The sequence below is a fragment of the Mus pahari genome, chromosome X, assembly GCF_900095145.1.
Source record: "Mus pahari chromosome X, PAHARI_EIJ_v1.1, whole genome shotgun sequence".
NCBI lineage: Eukaryota > Metazoa > Chordata > Mammalia > Rodentia > Muridae > Mus > Mus pahari.
In genome coordinates, this window is record NC_034613.1 from 71,054,843 (window position 1) to 71,074,298 (window position 19,456).

General features: G+C 33.0%; 1 protein-coding gene across 8 annotated transcripts in view; it reads left to right on the top strand.

Moving 5' to 3' along the window:
* The window catches only part of Dmd (dystrophin), a 2,621,826-nt gene that overhangs the window by 771,858 nt on the left and 1,830,512 nt on the right, over window positions 1–19,456 (top strand). The gene's annotated exons all lie outside the window — the stretch shown is intronic.

Sequence of the window (19,456 nt, forward strand, 5' to 3'; positions counted from 1 at the left end):
GGTCAGCCTGCGGACAGCCGCCAGGCGAACACCCCTCCTGGGCAGGAGAGGCGCAGGACGATCGGGTCCAGCTGCGGGTCCCCTCACCAGTCCGCTCTTTCCCCGGCAGTGCAGCGGTGCAAAGATCGAAGATGATATTTTTATGTGCCTCTGCATTTCATGAACTGAGGAAAAGAAAGACAATAAAGACAATTATATATAGATTTAAATCTGTATACCTATCAAGGGCCAAATGCTTCAAGAAATCTTACTTTCCTTTTCTGGGGAGTAAACAAATACTAATTGCTGTTTTGTTTTGTTTTTTTTGTTGTTGTTGTTTTTTTTTTTTTTTTGGTTTTGGGTTTTTGGGTTTTGTTTGTTTGTTTGTTTGTTCGTTTTTTAGCTCTGGTTGGAACTTCATGCCACATTCCCAAGCTGGCGTTAGTCTGCTTTGAACCTTTTCTGGTCTCTGTGTGTGACATGCCACAACTATTGAATTCATAAGTACAACTGTTCTTCTGTGTCAAGGAAAGTTTCATTGTAGTTATCTACTACCTAAGGGTCTTATACTCTTTCTAACCCCTCTTCCGGTATGCTATACAGATAACCCAATTACTGCTGAATACCCTGCAGTCTCTTATTCCTTGTACCTGAAGCTATTGTGAACTTCTGTTTGTATAACTATTTATTTAAGAAAAAAAAACTGATGGTTTAATATTGAGTGAAATACTTAAATTTTGATCACAGATCTGGAGAAAGGAGGCAGTATAATTCCAGCACTTGAAAGGCTAAATTGAGATTTGAAAGACTGGATTCAAGGCTGGTTGAGGATACACAGAGAGGTTAAAGCACCTGTGCTTACATACTCAAGACCCCATCTCAAACAAAATTTAAAAATTATGGCAATCTGAACATATTTTCCGCAAATCACATAAAATGAACAAAAACACAAAGAAGCAAACAAAAACTGCAGAAGACATTTGTTTACACTATTTAGATTTTAGGACAATTTCATATTTTCACTAATAGGTTACAAATTCAATAAACAGGGAAAAGAAAGCAAATTTCCTTCTGTTCTTAATTTTTACCTGAGAACCTTATGACTCAAGATTGGAAGGCAAGTGCAAAACAGACCAGATGCTCATTATTTATACATGAAAGTGCGTAACATTCAAGGAGATAGCTTAGAGTTCTAATGTATATAGTATCTTCCATGAAGAATCATGTTTTTCCATGAATGAACAGCATATGGAGCTGGAGTCTGCAGAGGTGGCAAATAGAGGAAAACATGACAAAGAACCATGGGTGTGAGCCAGTTAGGTCAATTTGTTAAGTAGAATATTTTTGTGTCATCCCAAGGCTCAAAAGGAGTAAATATTTTTCTCTGTTGACCAGACTGTCTTTTCCTATAGAAAGAAAGAACACTTTGAAAAGTTATGTCAGTCCAGTTTCTAGACAAATGAGAGGATTGCTCATTCTGAATTGACTGTGGCTCAAAATAATCTTTGCCATAGTGGCCCATTTTTGGATGATATACTTCAGAATTCCACAGTTGGATGGCAATCTAATAATGAATTTTAGTATTTTTTACCAGTCTTTAAAAATGTTTTTTGCTGCTTTCACAAGCAACCTTAAGTTTTCTTAAGTTAATAAAATGTTAATTTAGTTCTGTTGCTTAAAGTTACATGATTCACTGTTGTTTCCTTCTTGAAGGAATTTGTAAAGATAGTTGTCAGTGATTTTTGAACAGATTTCTTCATTATTTTAAACAATTTTTCTTCTAAAAGCTTTTAAAAAACTAATTTGGAACATCATGTAAAGTGTGATTTATGCTTCTTGTCATTATTTAATATTTGAAATGATACTTTATCATTACTCAAATCAGTGTGGGTACATTGAACAAGGTTTGAGAGCCACTCTGTAGGACTGAGTCATTAGCCTGTAATTTTACAGTGGATCAAGTACTTTATTTTCATTACTTAGAAAAAAATAATGACCTTGCAATTGACTCTTACATTTAACATTTTAATCTCAGCTTTCCTACTATTAAATGCAACTGTTTGCATTGACCACATAAGAAGTCAGAAAAATCACTGGGTCACAGTTTAAGCTAATTCAGTTTAATTTTAACAATGATAGCCATAATTGACAATTTGCCAAATCAAAGGCCAGAGTTGTAGTCTAACTCTGTTGGTTTTGAAGTAATTGGCCTTAAAATTTAGAATGTTATTCTGGGCATGCTAAAGCTCTCTTAAGAATTTATTCATACAATGTAGGTAAAAATTTTCAACTTTGGGTCATTTATGAAATCATACAGTTATGTAAAAACTAGTACTGCCATTCAATGTACTGTACAGTTCTCTATACACAGTTCTCATTTAATTTTCCCATGGGGAAGGTGAGTAAGAGTTTTCTTCAATGGTAAAATTTCTGATCTTATATGAACTGGTCATACAGAATTCTTTAGATTTCCATGGCCAAATACCTGTCTTAGTTGTATTGAAAAAGGTCACAGATCTACAGGTCATAGAAGCAGACCAAGACTGACTTGTCTATAACATTCTAAGAACAGAGCAGCACATTTTAGAAAAATGGACATTTAGGGATCGCTGTTCCAAAGTGCTAGTTCCATTAAAATATCCTTGTTAAGAACACAAAATAATCATACAGCTAGGCATTTAGAGAAAGCTCACATGCTTATTTTCTGAAAGACCAGTTCTTTGCATAGAATTAAAGCTAAAAAACAAAGATATTATACTGAGTCATTGATCCTGAAATCTAAAGTAGCTCAAAGACTATAAGTAGGAATGGACTATTAATAACTAGCATTTATTAATTTCAGACATTATCATAATGGATTTGCATGGATTATTTCATTTAATCATTTTTATTTATTTATTTTTGGTTGACGAGTAATAATTGTGTATATTTATGGAGTGCACTGTGATGTTTTGATCTATGTTATACATTGTGTGATGATGAAATAAAGCTAATTAGCATATTTATCACCTCACTAACTTATCTTTGTTGTGCGATAAGAACTTCTACACTGTAGTAGGAAAGAAAATTGGTATTCATCTTGGAAATCCAGCTGTTTCCTCAAAAAAGTAATAATATAATTACCATATAAGCCAGTTATTAATTGCACTGTTTGATGTCTCCCTGTCTATTTATGTCTGTCTATGTACCTATAGATGTATGTGTGTGTATCTATCTATCTATCTATCTTTCCAAAGTAATTAAAAATAAAATGTAGAACAGGTATATTAGCCCTCATTAATTCTTAAAGAAACATTTTGTGGTCAACATTATATTTTATCTATAAGAGGAAATAATAGATAAATGACCTACCCAAGATTAAACTAGAACAGATCTGAATTCTTTCAAAGGCTTTCAGAGGACCAGGTTTCACATTATTATATAATCTACTGTTTCATTAAACTAAGGACTTGTGCTTGTTTTCTCTTAATTGCTAATGAAGTTCAAGTCACATTATAAGCTACCCAAATACTGTATCTTAGCAATTGAGAAAAAAATATGAAAGCAAGAACTTTCCCACCCATTTCCCATGAAGAAGTTTATAATAGGACATTTTGTTCTTAATGAGAATATACATTTTAATATATCTTCAGAAATGATTAGGGGGAAATTTCATCACAAAAATATTTAAAAATCATTTAAATTATTCATGTGGATGTTGTTGTAAGCAAATCTGGGTCACCAATAATGTCCAGGTACGTGAGGGATATATGGCAGTATTCATTATATTTCCATAACTTTGATGGCATTAGGTTGTCTTGTTTCCTGGTGTTTGGACCTTTAAACTGATAATTAAACCCACTGTCATTGCTGCTATTTGTATTACAGATCTTCAAACAATTTTCTATTAATGCGTATACTAAATACTGATGATTTGAATTTTTATCAATACAATTATGCTAAAGCTTTTCCTTTCATATTATTAACATAGATATAATTAGTTTTAATGCCAAATATATAAAGTTGAATTTCTTTTTTAAATGCAAATGTTTTTATTAGATATTTTTTTCATTTACATTCCAAATGCTACCCCCTTTCCTAGTTTCCTCTCTGAAAATCCTCTATACCCTCCCCACTTCCCCTGCTCCCCAACCTACACACTCCATTTCCTGGCCCTAGCATTACCCTAAAGTTGAATTTCAAAAGCACAATAATAGTTAGACCATATTTGGGCTATAATTGTTTTTGTAAAAGTTTCACAAAGAAAACAAATTAAGACCACTAACAATGTGTAATTCCAAGCTGTGAAGTGGCATATGAAAATACAGGAAAAAGTTAATTTTCTAGTTTTATTTTGAAGAAAAAAATCTGATTCTGTAGCAATGTGTATCTGGTTTTAATATATAATATATCTTATCCAAATTATATTAATAGGCCCCAAGATTCCAACTATTCACTGAGAAGAAGTTATCTGTGGTACCTTGAGATTGACAATAGTTTGATTTCTTATTTTAGTTAGAAATAAGGTGGAAATTTTTATGAATAAGAATGTTATGCTCAATGGTCATTAGCCTGAACAGTGCAGCTAGAGAACATTTTTATAATCACACAAAAGTGTAATGTCATTCTATATATTTTTAACCTTGTGAATTTAGCCTTTAAACTGTTTGAATTTGGTCAGCATATACTACATATGTTTCAAAATATCAAGGCATTAGATGAAGAATATCTGTCCATTTTTATACTCAGTGAAAATGCTTGATTTTTTTTTTAAGGAAAAACTTTAAATTCAAAGAAAATTATTTAATGAAACCAGTGTCATGCAAACAATTTTAAAGATGAACATACTAGATAAGATAAAGTTTCTGACCAGGAAGAAAATGGGGGTATCTAAGTGTTACTTCTATACTTTGGCAAACTGATTGTTTGTTTGTTTGTCTGTTTACCTATTGATTTTAAAAAAGAGATTATCTCTGTATAGTCCTATCTGTTCTGGAACTCACTCTGTAGCCTAGGCTAGCCAAGAATTCTAAGATCCACTTCCCTCTGCCTCCTGAGAAGTGGGATTAAAGGTGTGTATCACCAGTACCAGTCTCAGAATTGAAATTAAATGAATAATGGATTTTGACAACTGGGAAGTTACATCAATGTGATAGGCAAGCTTATGTTCAAATTATCAAATGCATTAAAAATGCAGTGTCTTCCAACTGAAAATAAAATTTTTATTCAGTATATTCTGATTGTGGTTTCCCCTTCTCCAGCTGTTATCATACCCTCCCCACCTCTCCATCCATCCATGTCAATTCTTTCTATCTTTAGAAAACAAACAGGCAAACATTAAAGCAAGTAAACCATAATAAGCAACAACTATCAAAAAGAGAGAGACAGCACAAGAAACACATGCAGAAATCATTTTTTAAAACCCCACAAAATTGTAAGCCAAAATATAAAAACAAAATGCTTAAATATAAAACAAATGCCTAAAGTGATATATGAGGCAGAACATTTAGTATTGAGTTCTTTCTCTCTTGGACATTTACTGTTGTACACAAGACTGACCTTTAAGTGTGGTTAATATGCCCTGTGAAACTCCATAGGAGAAAATTAATTTTTTCTTTCCTGGCAGATCCATGTTGTTTTAATCAATCCATCCTGAAATGACTAAAATGAACTGTTGCAAGATAGGTATTCTTGTTAACATGCTGTTACATTTTCTGTGTTGATTTGTAGAACATAGTTTCTCCATTTTTAGATACTGTGTGAACCCTTTAGCTACACTTTCAAACTACATGCAGCTCTAGCTAAAAGCTTTCCCTGTAGGTATCCTGGAACTCCCTTGGTTAGAGTCATTGGCAAGGAGCTTCTGCACAAATATCTAAGTGATAGCATATGAGTATAGGTAAAAAACTGCAAAGATGAATTATGCCTTATGAAATGAATGCTTTGGGAGATCACATTCTAAAATTAATGGTATTCATAATGCTAGCAAATTGCAATTCTAAAATTAACTAAATGCAAATTAATGTTCAAGTCATGTATGGTGGAAGCATAAGTTCAAAGCCTGCTGAGGCAACATGAAGCCATCTCTTAAAAAAGCAGCAGAAACAAGAAAATGTCACATTTCCTCAATTACACTCATTTTAGGTTGGTATTTTCAGCTACTCATCTCCTTTTGTGGAAAAAAAGATTTATTAGAAACAATAGAGACAGTCCTAAATAACTCTGGAATACGATTTTATCAGTGTCTGATGAATTATACTTCAGTGTGTTGATAAGGATATCTGTCTTAGGAGCTGAGCCTTTCCCTATTTATTATTGTGCTAGAGGAAATTTTTCCCCAAACAGTAATGGGTTATAAGAAGACATTTTTAATCCCCTAAGTGTTGAGAGGAAAACAAATATCTCAAAATCTCAAAGAGAATGCAAAACCCTCAGACAATTTAGTACATGCTCAGAAGTAAAATTCAAATTGCTGATTTTTTCATTTGGCATTTTAATGATTCTAGACATGGCAATGAGCTCATCAATCAAGTAGTTTCAACATTGGATATAGTAACATTGTAGTTGTCCAATTACTCTAAAAACAAACATATACTCATATAAATTTATATATATGTATATATACATATATATAAATTCATGACAGCTCCTATTGTTCTCATGCGGAGTTGTAGAACCTTCAGGCTATGAAACATAATAGCTAAAAATTAGACAACTATTAATAATCAGATTAATTAGATTCTCGTCCTGTAGCAAAAAAAAAAAGTGAGAATTAGAATACCACCAAAGTTTTGCCATTGCCCTAGTGGCAAAATGCAGCTAATTAATACTAATAAGCTGAATACTAACAAGATGCTATTTATATGTTACTTTTCATATGTAAAGCAGAGGAAAAATTATTGCTTTTCAGAACTAATATGAAAAATTCACTGTCAATACCCATAATATATAAATTTAAACATTAATTGTTTTACTTGACAATATTGACCATCATCATAAAGATATCACATGTTCTCTCAAATTAACACATTTCATAAAAGGACTTTGTAAGAGAAAATGGCTTTTTTTCATATGTCTTGTATGAAAGACAAATAAATTTATAGTTAACTACAGGATTTAGGCTTCTGTCCTTTTGCAGTAATAATTGTGATATTTTTTGAACTCCATGCTGAGTCTCCATATTGCTTCCTAGTGTATATGCGCTAGCATGATAAAAGTAAATCATTTCTCCACATTTACTTTGATGTTAATCAAAGTGGTCATTCATGTTGCTACATGATTCTCAGAAAAGACTTTCAAAATGAAATTGCTCACTGGTTTCTGGAGCAAAACAGAATAGTAGTGTCAGATGAGAAAGGTATTTTTTAGTGTTTTGTCACATTTCATTTTGATTTTTACTTCTTTGTCTATTTGACATATGCTCTTAACTGGAATACTATAAAGTTTTTATTGCCATAAGTTTGAAATGACCACATTACTCATGAGCTGGAGAGTCACAAGTGAGATTTTAGCTTCTTTCAAAGCTGTAGAAATAAAACTTTATAGTACTCTTCCCTGGTATATGTTGTTTTATGCGGCACATTTTATTCCACTTTGCTCCTTCCTTCATTTCCCTTCATTAGTTTCATCCTGAATTATAGGCAAATTTGTATTGGAGACTTTCTCATATGTAGCACTTTGATTCAAGCTCTATTTTCGTGTTAACTCATGCATTTTTTTCCGGTTAAGATTGTCTGATCTTTAATTGCCATCTTGGTCTCCGTGTTATTATTTTTAAATATCTCTCTGTGTGTATGTACACATGTGCATACTTTCCTACCCTAGCATGTATGTGGATTTCAGATAATCCCAGGTGTAAATCCTCACATTGTACCCTGTTTGAGTTAGGGTCTCTTTTGTGCTGCTATGTGTACTAGGCTAGCTATTTTGTAGGCTTCTAGGGATTTGCCTGTGTCTTTGTCCCTTCTCAGTATTCTGGGGTTGTAGAATTGTGCTACGACATCTGGCTTTACATAGGTGCTTCAGATATGAACTCAGTTTGTCACACTTATATCACAGGTACTTTATGAACTAGAATATTTATTGTCCAAGCTACCATTCCAAGGTTTAAACCAACCATTTTAAAACATTGCTATAATAAACAGTTCTGTTGTAACACTGATTTCATTGCCAAAAAGGAAATATTGGATTTCTAAGCCGGCCAAAACTATTGCTTGATTGAAATATGAATGGCAAACATTTGGTTCATTTTGAAAAAAGTAATTAAAATCCTTACCATATACACAGCCACGTTACAGACTTTACAGAATTCATGTTCTTCAGTTGAGCTTGAGTCCTCTTTTTATGTGATGTATGATATAGCTTCAATATAAAAATTAGTATACAAACTAAATGTGATATTTGAATTAGTTTATATAATTGCAACACTTTCTCTTTCCACTTCTTCCATTCAAACCTTCTCATATACCTCTCCTTTTTCTTTCAATTTTATGTCCTCTTTTTCATTGATTATTGTTGCATTATATATGTAGATGCTTATACATATACAAATATACTTAACAAGGTCAGGAAGGGCCTATTTTATTTTAAGGACTGACATCTCAATGAATAAAGAAACATTTCTGCATGGCTCACTTAGATTGAAGGCAATATTTTAGTTCCTCTTGTGTTACATTAAAGATGTACGTAAATTATACTTAAAATTATTGTTAAGTTATAACCAAAATAAAATAAGATGTATCTCTGAATTAGAATTTTTGCTTGCACACACACACACACACACACACACACATATGCATACATGAATACTGCCTTAATGAATTTTTAAAATATGTGAAGAGAGAGAACCAGTATTATATGATCTTTACTCTTTGCTATGGGGACCAGTAGAAGCTAATATGTATAAATATACACTTTTTAGGTATTTCTATGTACATTTTTAATTTCAAAATAATTACCATTTATATATTCATGGGAATATTGCTCAGTCAGTAAACTGTTGCCTAATACCCAGGAGGGCCAGGGCTGCATAAACAAGGCATGGTGGCATATATCTGTAATCTCAGCATTTGGGAGGTGGCAGCTAGAGTAACAGAAGTCATAATTCTTAGGTACTTGGGTTTTAAGGACAACATGGGTTAAAGTCCCTGTTTCAAAAATAAAAGATTGAAAACTTCTAACATTTTTATCATTGCTACTCTTCATGTACACTCATACACCCTGATTTAGTTTCATTTCTATTATTATGGTAAAATACAGTGGCCAAAACAACTTAACAGAGGAGGGTTAACATTAGCTTACTATTCTAGAGGTACAGAGCCAGCCCATCATGACAAGGACAACATGGCAACAGGTAGAGAAAACATGGTAGCAGGATAAGGTGGCTGACCATATTCAACCAGCAATCAGGAAACAAGATCAAGCTCTAGTGACCAAATATTTAAATATCTGAGCCTATGGTGGACATGGACAGATTATGTAGATTTTTTTTATTTTAATGGGAGAAAAAGGAATGACCATTTATTCCAAAGAAGTGCTGAAGAAATTTTATTTTTTCAAACATTTTAGGGACCAAAAATTAGCCTCTACAAAAAATATGTGAGAGAATAAGATACTAGGCCTTTGTTTCATGCTGAATGTAATGGAGAAAAGAATCATCTTTTAATTTATAACATGGCAGATAAGTAAAAAGGAGATATTGTTGTGGGTTAATGTGGAATAAAATCAAATCAATAGGACAACATACACATAAGTGTGAAGAAGAGACACCAAAAATATAACTCTCCAACAGAGTCCTGCTTCTGCTTCTGTTTTGTCTGGCTGCTATGCTTTGTATGTGGGCCATCTGGCTCATAGATGCTGGTAATGTTTGCACACTCACACATCACTCAGAACTGGTACAGGGTCTATTAGGAAGCACCAGCCAGTTAACTGACATGGCAGGACTGCAAAGCAAGCAAGCAGAAAAGCCAAGAGGGAGCCTAGTGGATCTGACAATGAAATGGGCATTGAGATATCTTCTTATTCATCTGACCATGCTATTGATGTTGTGGTTTAGGTATAGTATGTATATGGATGTCAGGTCCCATCATGCTTTATTTCTATCATTGATGTTGCCTGTGGAATTCAAATGGAGTGAAAACCAAAGCAAAACAAAACTATTTTAAGCCTTAGTCCCCATGCCTTTTTGATGTAGGATTGTTGACCAGAAATAGTCTTGTATTCTTAACTAGTAGAACAATGTCAAAATTAGTTTATCCTATTTTGATCTCAGATCTCTTTGACAGTATTAGTTTATCACAGCAATATTAGCCACTTCAGAAGCATCTCCTTAATAATCTCAAATACACAGAGGCTTGCAATAGAATATTTCAATTTCCTATGTCCTTTCATACAGTGTTCTGAAACTTAAATGGAAAAGTCATCTTTAAGAAGAATTATAAACCATCTCTTACTACACTGAAATGAAGTAGAAGACAAGAATATGTTTCTCTTTGGAAGCTCTATCATTCAGTTATGTAAATAATTGAAACTGTATTTTTCAGGCTGGGCAGTAAATCTAAACCTCCTTCATGCTTAGCTTGTTTTGTACTACAAAGCCATTTCCCTAAAACTTGTACTGTTCTTTTGGAAAATTTTTTCAATATATCTATTTCAAATCTCACAGTATTTGTTTCAATGCTGAAGTAGAGGGAAAGCATCTGAGCACTAAAATAGCACCTCCAGGATTCATTATTTTCTCCCCCCTCCAGAAGTTTGGTTAATTTGATGTCATTTGACTAAGAAGGTATGCCAATACATGCTTATCATTTTAACTGCTGATGTGGCTGTACTATATTGTGTATATACAAGATTCTTTGCCAGTAGGCCTAAGTAAGTCTCACCTGGAGAGATCATTAAAGTGAGGTGATTGTTTTGTAAATTATTTCCTATTTTTGTAGTTTCAAAAATAATCAAATATTGTAAATGTTAGTATCCTATATTTAGAACATAGTCAGCCAATTTTTCAAAATACCCACTCTAAGTAAACTGTAATATTTGACAAATGACCTCTGAGCAAGCCTTAAAATAATTTGATTTAGCTATCTTGGTGTAATCCTAGCAACATTGATGGCATAATATCTTAACAAAATAATTGTGTGCTTAATTGTGCTGAATATGGAAAACTGTTAAGTAAATAACATACTATAATTTCACTTTCTTACATTAAAATATTACAATGATGTTTCATTTTCCAGACAAGAAAACATAAGGCATAGGAGGGACAATCACAATTTACAAATTTATTGGCATGAAATATTTTCCCACTGTGTATAATTGTGTGTGTTTGTGTGTTGTATATTCATGTGACTATGTAGGTGTACATGTGGATACCAGAGTAGACTGTCAGACATTGTTTTTCTATTGTTCTCAACCTTATTGACTTGTGACACGATAGCTTGCTGAACTGAAATCTCCCTGTATCTTCTAGAATGAATAGCCTGGGAACTCTAGTGGTGCACCTGGTTTTGCTTGCCCCTCTTGCTCTATTTACAAGCACTGCTATCCATATCTGGCTTTTTACATGGGTGCAATGTTACTGAAAATTCAAAATCTGATCTCTATGTTTGTAGATTCTTACAAGCTGAGCCATCAACCTAGTCAAAACTATAGCTGTTTATGAAAAAGAAATAGCTATTTGGAAGAGTAAAGGTAAAGATTTCTTTGACATTCCCCAATGCCCCCTGGCCCCTTGCCCCTGCTCTCTCATCTTTCTGGAGACAGGGTTTCTCTGGGTAGCCCTAGCTGCCTGGAACTTGCTGTTTAGGCTACACTGGCCTTGAACTCTCAAACATCTGCTCAGGAGATGATTATACGTCCTTAGTGCTGGGATTAAAGGTGTGCACCTAACCAACACATTTTTTCTAACAATAGAACAATATTAATGATGTTTCTAAGAATGTCAATATTAAAAACAAATCAGTGACATCTTTTGAGGACAAGGCAGTTCTGTTGTCAAGGCCATGCATGAAGCATTTGACCTTCATAGGATTCAGCAGTCACTCAAAGGAGGAATTTTTCTACTTTGGTATTTGACTCTTTCACAAATCCCTCAACAATGGTGTTGGCATCTCCAGAGCTGTAACTGCCCCTGAGTTTTCCATAGTAACTTGCTATAGCTCATTTCCTTAAGCTGACTTATTATTCTGAAAATTATTTTCCTCAACTTTAATCAAGATAGTGTGATAGCAATCTAAACATTAAAAAATGGATCTGCATATTATAGTAAATATTAAGGAATACCATCATATATGGTTGAAAAATGAAAAGTTCTTCATTGTAATAATTTTATATTTAATCATTTGTGTTTTTAACTTGAAAACCAGGCTGTGATTATGAATTCCCTGACCATAATTAGGTATATCATATATTTAAAATGTTAGGAAATGACATGTTTTTAGGCAAGAAGCGTAATAGGGTACAAGGAATTCATGTTATATAAGATCATAAAATTACCAAAAATTAAGCATTAGGATTTGTATATAACTGAGTATAGGCACATCCACATTAAAGTACATACCTGTATTTATGTACAGATGCATGTATAATAAAATGCTATCTCTTTAAAAGATGTAGAACTTAGTATTTTCTTATCATTGTAAACTAGGAATCACCAAAGCATGAAAATAAAATTAAGCATACTTCCTTCTTTCACTTATCACCACTTTTCAGAATTAGTTGCCCTATGGGTACCTTTTTAATTATATTGCACATCTTTCAATTAGATATTGGGAGGTTGAAAATTAAGTGACAAATCTAATGTTTTCAGCAGAAGACCTGAAGCTATGCTATTAAAAAAGCTAGTAAAGGAGAAAGAGACGCTATTTCTTTATCCATGGAATTAATTATAGTCATATACTACGTAAATCCTATGGAAAATAGTGACATAAATGCTATTTAAAAGGTTTACAGTGATAAGCTATCATTTATGTTAAGAAGAAAATTCAAAATGCTACCTCCTTTACTTCTACAAATTGTAATGACATATGCTTTATGTTCTTTGCATAATAATAGTAATATTTATGAAAGTGCCTATTTTATGTCTGATTCTGTATTAAGGGCTATACAAATTATATAACATTAACACCCTACTTTGAAGGAGCTATTATCACTTCTCTTTCAATACACAGGAAAACTAAAGCACAGAGATTAAATAGCTTTCCAGTAATTATACATATGCACCCTTAGTGATCAATAGACTCAACTTATCTTGCTTTTCTTTCCCCATAAGAGTGCTTTATCATTTTGGAGCCAGCATGCTAATGAGTTATTTGTACTAATTATGACCCTGAGTCAATTTATTTAATAATTTGGATTTTTCTGTAGATGCAAGTGAAGAAATATATCCATTTTCAAAGAAAAATATAAATCCCAGAGCTTTAGATAGAAAGGACACTTTCAAGGTTAGCTCACTTTGTAAAGTCAGGTCCATTCAAATAAGTTGAAAATGCTTTTAAGTTCATACTTTTAGCACACTTTTTATGAGAAGGTCGTTAAAGCTTAGCATTCTCTGAATAAACAAATCACATGATCCTCAGTTGTCTAGTGAAAGAATTAAATAAATGCACCCATCTGATTGAAATAAAAAGAACAAATCAAAATTATCTTGGTTAACAATAGATGTACTTATTGAAATGATTATAAATGTACACACATAAAAGAAACAATATAGCAAATTCTTGCTCTCTTTTTTCCCCATGGTAATATTTTGCACAACTCTAGTACAATATCACAACCAGAATACACAATGATGCAGCTCACTAAGCATATTAAGGATTCAGCTCCATAGTTTGTCTGGTTCAGTAAAGTTTTATTCCAAATGGAGTTTTGTAGATTATAAGAGGAAACTCAGGCCCACTGAGACAGACAATCCATCTGCCTCTTATTATGTTTATAATTGCCTATAATCTACTTACTGTTATCTGATGTCTAGATTGTGTCAACCCATTGTCACTTAGACAGCAATCAAAGACCTTAATGAGCGCGTATAATAATAGTTGTGAGTTGGAAATGTTGGATCTTCATCACTTTCTTCTGTTTAGTAAAGAGGAATAAATCTCCCCCAGTCTCAGACTCTGCACAACCAACCTCTGCCGTGTTTGTACTAACATACATAGGTGTCTTCCGTTGTCTATTGTTTACTGTATTGGTGTGTATTGCTATATTAATGGAGAGAAGGTAGGAGAAAGTAGCACATTCCTGATGAGCAATTTCCAAGTTGACTTTTCAAGGAGGAAACTCTCTTGGAAATATTTATGTTAAATTACCAGTAGCATTATTATTACTATAAATTTCTTAGAAGTTTCATAGTAATTATAAAAATTGTTACTTCGTGATGACAATGTGTGCCACTAATTTGATTAGTCTGTCTATGCCTCTCTTCTACCAAGAAAAAGGTAAGTGTGATACTAATTTGCATTTGATGTGATAATGTTGTGGCAAAACCAAGTTTCATATGTATTTGATAACTGTATTGTATCATATGTATATGATAATGAGAAGTGATAACAAACACTTCTTATTAGTGAGTTAACAGATTTATAAAATCAGTTTTTCTTAATTGTAGTTGATACTTAGTGTTGTCGTGTTTGGTAACACATATTTTCAAGTAATATAGACAATTTGGCTTCCTAGTATGAAAGGACATTTTTTCATTTCTGATTTTGTTAATTTGGATAATGTCTCTGTGCTCTCTGGTTAGTTTGGCCTAAGGGTTTATCTATTTTGTTGATTTTCTCAAAGAACCAGTTCCTGATTTGGTTGCTTCTTTGTATAGTTCTTTTTGTTTCTACTTGATTGATTTCAGTCCTGAGTTTGACTATTTCTTGCCTTCTACTCCTCTTGGGTGAATTTGCTTCTTTTTATTCTAGAGGTTTCAGGTGTGCTGTCAAGCTGCTAGTGTATGCTCTCCCCAGTTTCTTTTGGGGAGTACTCAGAGCTATGAGTTTGTTATCATCAAGTAGATTGTTGTTCAGCTTCCATGTGTATGTGGGATTTCTGTTGTTTCTGTTGCTATTAAAGACCAACTTTGATCCGCAGTGATCCAATAGGAGGCATGGAATTACTTCAATCTTCTTGTATAAGTTGAGGCCTGTTTTTTGAACAATTATATGATCAATTTTGGAGAAGGTACCGTGAGGTGCTGAGAAGAAGGTCTATTCATTTGTTTTAAGATGAAATGTTCTATAGATATCTATCAAATACTTTTGGTCCATAACTTTCGTATATCTGTGTACCATGTGTAAGTAATTTCCATGAAGATCAGAATAGGGTGTTGGATCCCCTGGAACTACAGTTAGAGATGATTGTGAGTCAACATTTGGGTGTGGAAACCAAACCTGGGTCCTTTGGAAGAGCAATAGTCTTAACCACTGGACCATCTCCCTGATATGTTTTTGCCTATTTTTTTCTAAGTTAAAAGGGACAGCATCTATTCAAGAAATTCACTTCTTAACACAAATGTATATTTACATGCACATAGCCTCTAATTTCAACTGATAAGGTTTAGAATAATTGACACTTTAATATATGTTGCTGTATTTAATTTTAGTAAATGCAAAATAGTTTAAAGCAAAATTTCAGTATAATAAAAATAATACCCTGTAATTTGGATTTATAAGTTACATCTTAAGATGGTATTCAAATTATCCCTCTTGTCAATGAAGAGAGGATTGATAATAATGAGGTCATTGTCAATATAGATTTCTAGTGTAATTTTCATTAGCTTGAAAAGCAAAGAATTAAGTTATCTGAGGATCTAAATGCTGTTTCGAAGTAAGAAATCACACTAGTTAAAAGGACTATGCTCACTAAACCACATATTATAAAAAATTTCTCAAAACCATTCAGATAATCATGTCAATCTTGGTTACCTTTAGCTTGAGGGGAAAAAAACCATAGTGGACAATGATGATCTTATTGTTTATCCTACAGTTCTTTACTTTACTATGGAGTCTCAATTAAATGCATGCTGGCCTTGGCATAGTTATCTTTCTTCCTGAGTGTTCCTGGTGCTGAAATTAAAAAATATGAGGCACCTGACCCAATTCCTCATTCCATTTTAATATCATAATTAAAGAATAGGAAATAAACTAACAAAGGACAGTGCAAGGAACATGATAGAGAAAGGAGCTACTGTTAAAATGGCAGCATGTTTAGGTTAGCAAGATTTTTTGAACACTGAGAAACAGACAACCGTGATGAATTTTTAGAAAACTAAAGTTTGGCATCACCCGGGGCTTGCTATATCCATTGTGGAGGAAGCAACTTCTCTTTTGTCATGTAGGGGATGATGTATTAGACATGTCATGATGTCTACTACAACATATACTTTTTTCCAATCCTGTATTATCTTGGCTGCCCATGTGGTATCAAACCATTGCATGAATAGTCCTTCCTGGATCCTTAATTCTTAAGTCTCAAGTTTCCTAGGTCATTCATGTGTGTGTGTGTGTGTGTGTGTGTGTGTGTGTGTGTGTGTGTGTGTGTAATTATATAGATATAGATTTAGATATAGATATGGATATAGATATATAGATATGTGTGTGTAATTATTATTTAAAAATTGAGTTTTCCCCCTTCTTAACCTCTTATATAGAACAGTGGCTATAACCAGTTAGAATTTTCATAGCAAGGATCAATCACCCCTTTCTATAATTATTCTCTGGATTGCGCTGGAAGGAAGTGAAAAGGTCATTGTGGAAGCTACTTGAGCAAACTAGAGGATGAGAGTGATGGTGAAAAACTGAAGACATTTGACCTGAACAAGATGTTTGATATCATTGTAAATAATTGTTATTGTTGGGTATTCATGAATAAAACTTCCATTTGTTTATCCTCTTGTAGATTTTTCATTATTATAGCTTTCTGTACTCTACTTTCAATATTGCATATACAATGCTTTCACAACTTTTAACTGCTTATACATTGAATATTCTCTAAATGAGTGTTTTTTCTCAATCCCCTTATGTATTCTTAAAGTATTCTGTATTTCCATTGATAACTAGTTCCATGGATGCATACTATTTGTTGGTCAAAGGAGTGAAGCACATATGACCATTATCCTTATCACTTTGTCTGTGGTTATGTTCATGTTTTTTCTCTAATAATCAGGAAATATATATGTTATTAAATTATATAATTAATTATATAAATATTATTAGAGAAAAAACATGAACATATAATAATAATCAGGAAATATATATATATTTCCTGATTATTAGAGAAAAAACATAATATATCATATATATATTCTTTATTCACAGACACCCCAGTCTTCTACTTCTCTCTTTCTTGTGTGTCAGGATAATGATAATTTTATTTAAGCAGTTTAATTCCAGTTTCCATGGAAGTTTGGACAAAAGCAAAGTTGAAGTCAGTGGCAAAAGGGTTATTACAAAATAACTAACTAACCAACTGGATAAGCTAATTTTGATTAATTAGTGTGAGTCATGTTACATAGATTAGTTTCAATAATATGGCAAACTAAACCTTGATTTATCTGTAGACTAACTAACTATAAGCCAGGAAAATAAGGTGTGTATTGTTGACTCAAAACAAAATTCTCAAAGGGTGTATGATAGTTCCTAATGCCATACATCAATGAACATGGTCCAGGAATGCAGATTTTGAGTACTCCAAATCACCTGTTGTAACATAAAAAGCAATTTCATGGAGTATTTATAGTAATGGAACAAAGAAAATAATAAATCAAGGTGTTTTGCAAATACATTGATTGAAACATTAAGTGGGTAGTTGCAACAAAATGGAGAATTTGCTACCTATAGGCCTCCAATGCTATTTGATGGCTTCATCTTTTGATTGGTATAAGCTGGTTGCATTAAGTTAATACATTCTAAAAAGTTTAGAGCTATTAGTCACAGGATGTTAGGTCTGACCCAAAATAATCCTAATGAGGTTCTAGACCTTTACTATCAGAACCTTTGTACATTGCAGCAGTTCTAAGTGGCCAGAAAACATTTGCAGACATTGGTTGTTTCCAGAAATTCTTGTATCTGCATTCCCTGTTGTGGATCATTTTTTTGCCAGCTTTTAATGAAATGAAAAAATAGCCCATGAGGTAGGAGTTGGTATTGCCCTGTGTATACTTGTGCAAAATTATTAATTGATCCCTATGACAGTATAAGTTGCAAAATCTCTGTTTAACTCACTCACATTTGTGTACTCCATGATATTTGTGAAAAGAATGAAATAATTTTCAAAATGTATTCTACCAGCAATCTTAGAATGAAATGTGGAAGGTTTTTCTTTGAGACTGTTCAAAATGCTGGTTCTGTCTTGCTGCAGTTAAAATAAGCTAAATTCTTTGTGGGTCATGTATTTGTGAGAAGTACTTGGTTGGTAACAGATGGACATTTAAAAGCAAGTGAAATGATAAAACTGTGCCTGACACCTTGTAAAACAAATTGTACAAAGAGCCTGCCAGTTGTGGTAGAGAACATAAGCTTCTTATTCACTCAGAATTTCCTGAGATAAAGGGAGAAATGGACTTGGAACAAAATTTAATATGAATCTGAAAAGATAAGGCATTTGTCTTGAAGGAAGTTTCTAAACAAGTAATCTACAGAGAAAATAGGAGCATGAATCCCTGCCTGCCCTGTGCACAGATCATACACCCTGCAGGGTCTGCACTGGTCCTACAGTTTTTCAAAGATAATTGTGATCCTGTAGCCTTTCTCTGTATAATGCTGTCTTCCTGCCCTGTAGCAGCCTGCCTCATCTGTGAACACCATGGGATCTAACCCTTTGAAGACTGTTCTTTTAAAGGAGTTTGTCCTGTTTGTCCAAGGTTTTCCTACTAAAGGTCAGCTATAAGTGGTAATTGTTTTGTCAATGTTTCCATGCCTTGGGACAAAGTACCTTCCTTACTCAATATTTTCATTCTAGTTTTATTGCACATGTGGGTAATGTTTTCAGACACAGTTTTCCTATGTTATTCTTGGATGTGATGATGCATTTATTTTGGGCGTTTGATGTTTAATTTGCAAAATACAAGTTGACAGAGTAGCTATATATTTGTTCATTGCTGTTCTGGGTAAAGAACTAGTCAGCTGTTACTCAGCTTCACATATTGATTTTTTCTACTGTACTAACAATATATACTATATATATATATATATATATATATATATATATATATATATATATAGAGAGAGAGAGAGAGAGAGAGAGAGAGAGAGAGATTTAACCAACTCTTCTAGAATGGACTCAGGCTCATTTTTTACATTCAGAGTATAAAGAAAAGCCAGATAGTGTGGTATAGTAACACATTTTCTTTGGTACCTTTGCTAAGCACATGAATAATACCTGCTCTATCACTTGACATTTCATATCCTAATACTTGGCTTGGCTTGTCATTTTTAATAACAGTCAAAACCAAATGTTTATACACACACATATATATATATATATATATATATATATATATATATATATATAT